This window comes from Rutidosis leptorrhynchoides, chromosome 3 (assembly GCF_046630445.1).
Source record: "Rutidosis leptorrhynchoides isolate AG116_Rl617_1_P2 chromosome 3, CSIRO_AGI_Rlap_v1, whole genome shotgun sequence".
Classification (NCBI taxonomy): Eukaryota; Viridiplantae; Streptophyta; class Magnoliopsida; order Asterales; family Asteraceae; genus Rutidosis; species Rutidosis leptorrhynchoides.
Genome location: NC_092335.1, coordinates 683,626,116 through 683,629,748, shown reverse-complemented (window position 1 = coordinate 683,629,748; position 3,633 = coordinate 683,626,116).

The following is a 3,633-nucleotide window of genomic DNA, read 5'->3' as shown; positions in this document are numbered from 1 at the left end:
ATAGGTTCTTAACCCGTAGCGTAAAATTGCATTTGGGTTCCTCGCATTTAATGCTTTAAAGAAAACACGGCGTAACTTAAAGTCTCTCCAATGTGATATACCCCACCTATCAAAGGAAAGCCTTTTATAAACTAAGGAATTTCTGGAAAGTCTTTCAAATGTTTGACAAGTTAATTTTTGCATAACTAAATGTGCTGATGAATTTTGACCGACTCTAGACAAGATTTCCTCAATCATATTCTCTGGTAGGTCTTCTAAAATATTCGGTTGTCTACTCTTAACGTTCATTTTGTTTTTATACTGTAAAATAGACAAGGATTAGATTCGTAAAAACAAACAATACAAGCAATTTTTACATAGAACATAAAAGTACAAGCACAATACAATACATTTATTACACAACATGCTCACACCCCTCTAATCTGAATCACTGGTTTCTTCTTCTTCGGACTTGGTTCTTTTTCCTAATATTCTAGGGATATATGATGTTCCTCTAATACGAGTCGTCGTTTTCCACATTGGTTTAGAAAAACCTGGTGGTTTAGAGGTTCCCGGGTTATTGTCACGATATTGAAAATACGGGTGTTGACGGTACATATAAAGTTCATCGGGGTCAGAATCAGATTTCTCTATTTTGATGCCTTTTCCCTTATTATTTTCTTTTGCCTCATTAAATTGGGTCGGGGTAATTTCTATAACATCATCGAAATCCTCATCGGGATCCGATTCATCTGAAAATTGGTAATTTTCCCAATATTTTGCTTCCTTAGCGGAAACACCATTGACCATTATTAACTTTGGTCCATTGGTTGAGGATTTTCTTTTATTTGACCGGTTTTCTGTGGTTCCTAATATTCCCCCCTCCGGAGCCTCTTCTTCTTCCGGTTCCGTTTCCTCTTCTTCCGGTTCTTCGAGAACTTGTGAATCTTGCCAATATATATTCGACTCTTCGTTATTATTAGGTGAGTCAATGGGATTTGTGCTAGAGGTAGACATCTATCACACAATATCAAACTTGCTAAGAGATTAATATATCACATAATATTTACATGTTAATAATATATAGTTTCCAACAAAAATGTTAAGCAATCATTTTTAAAGAAAACACGGTCGAAGTCCAGACTCACTAATGCATCCTAACAAACTCGATAAGACACACTAATGCAAATTTTCTGGTTCTCTAAGACCAACGCTCGGATACCAACTGAAATGTCCCGTTCATATTGATTATAAACGTTCCATATTAATTGATTTCATTGCGAGGTTTTGACCTCTATATGAGACGTTTTTCAAAGACTACATTCATTTTTAAAACAACCATAACCTTTATTTTATCAATAAAGGTTTTAAAAACATTACGTAGATTATCAAATAATGATAATCTAAAATATACTTTTTACACACGACCATTACATAATGGTTTACAATAGAAATATATTACATCGACATATATTTATTGAATGCAGTTTTTACACAATATCATACAAACATGGACTCCAAATATTGTCCTTATTTTAGTATGCAACAGCGGAAGCTCTTAGTATTCACCTGAGAATAAACATGCTTTAAACGTCAACAAAAATGTTGGTGAGTTATAGGTTTAACCTATATATATCAAATCGTAACAATAGATCACAAGATTTCATATTTCAATACACATCCCATACATAGAGATAAAAATCATTCATATGGTGAACACCTGGTAACCGACATTAACAAGATGCATATATAAGAATATCCCCATCATTTCGGGACACCCTTCGGATATGATATAAATTTCGAAGTACTAAAGCATCCGGTACTTTGGATGGGGTTTGTTAGGCCCAATAGATCTATCTTTAGGATTCACGTCAATTAGGGTGTCTGTTCCCTAATTCTTAGATTACCAGACTTAATAAAAAGGAGCATATTCAATTTCGATAATTCAACCATAGAATGTAGTTTCACGTACTTGTGTCTATTTTGTAAATCATTTATAAAACCTGCATGTATTCTCATCCCAAAAATATTAGATTTTAAAAGTGGGACTATAACTCACTTTCACAGATATTTCCTTCCTTGGAAATAAGACTTGGCCACAGATCGATTCACGAACCTATACAAATATGTACATATATATCAAAGTATGATCAAAATATAATTACAACCATTTTTATTATGTTTTAAAGATTTGAGTGTATTAAGTCAGCTGTCCTCGTTAGTAACCTACAACTACTTGTCCACAGTTAGATGTACAGAAATAAATCAATATATATTATCTTGAATCAATCCACGACCCAGTGTATACACGTCTCAGGCTAGATCACAACTCAAAGTATATATATTTTTGGAATCAACCTCAACCCTGTATAGCTAACTCCAACATTACTGCATATAGAGTGTCTATGGTTGTTCCAAATAATATATATACATGGGTCGATATGATATGTCAAAACATTTGCATACGTGTCTATGGTATCCCAAGATTACATAATATATTAGAATACATGTATAATACAATATAAGTTAGCTAGTATATGATTTGTATAGATTTGTTAAACAATTCCCGTAGCTAAAAAGATCAAAAATATCCAATCTTGTTTTACCCATAACTTCTTCATTTTAAATCCGTTTTGAGTGAATCAAATTGCTATGGTTTCATATTGAACTCTATTTTATGAATCTAAATAGAAAAGGTATAGGTTTATAGTCAGAAATATAAGTTACAAGTCATTTTTGTAAAGGTAGTCATTTCAGTCGAAAGAACGACGTCTAGATGACCATTTTAGAAAACATACTTTCACTTTGAGTTTAACCAAGATTTTTGAATATAGTTTCATGTTCATATTAAAAATCATTTTCCCAGAAGAACAACTTTTAAATCAAAGTTTTTCATAGTTTTTAATTATACAAACTAAAACAGCCCCCGGTTTCACTACGACGGAGTATATCCGATTTTATGGTGTTCATCGTGTTTCCAGGTTTTAAATCATTAAGTTAGCATATCATATAGATATAGAACATGTGTTTAGTTGATTTTAAAAGTCAAGTTAGAAGGATTAACTTTTTGTTTGCGAACAAGTTTAGAATTAACTAAACTATGTTCTAGTGATTACAAGTTTAAACCTTCGAATAAGATAGATTTATATGTATGAATCGAATGATGTTATGAACATCATTACTACCTCAAGTTTTCTGGATAAAACTACTGGAAATGAGAAAAATGGATCTAGCTTCAAAGGATCCTTGGATGGCTTGAAAGTTTTTGAAACAGAATCATGACACGAAAACAGTTCAAGTAAGATTTTCACTCGAAATAAGATTGTTATAGTTGTAGAAATTGAATCAAAGTTTGAATATGAATACTACCTTGAATTAGAAAGATAACCTACTATAAATAACAAAGGTTCCTTGATCTTAGATGATTACTTGGATTGGATTAGAAAGCTTGGAAGTAGACTTGCAAACTTGGAAGTATTCTTGATTTTTATGAAACTATACTTATGGAATTTATGAAGAACACTTAGAACTTGAAGATGGAACTTGAGAGTGATCAATTAGAAGAATAAAATTGACGAATGAAAGTGTTTGTAGGTGTTTTTGGTCGTTGGTATATGGATTAGATATAAGGATATGTAATTTTATTTTCATGTA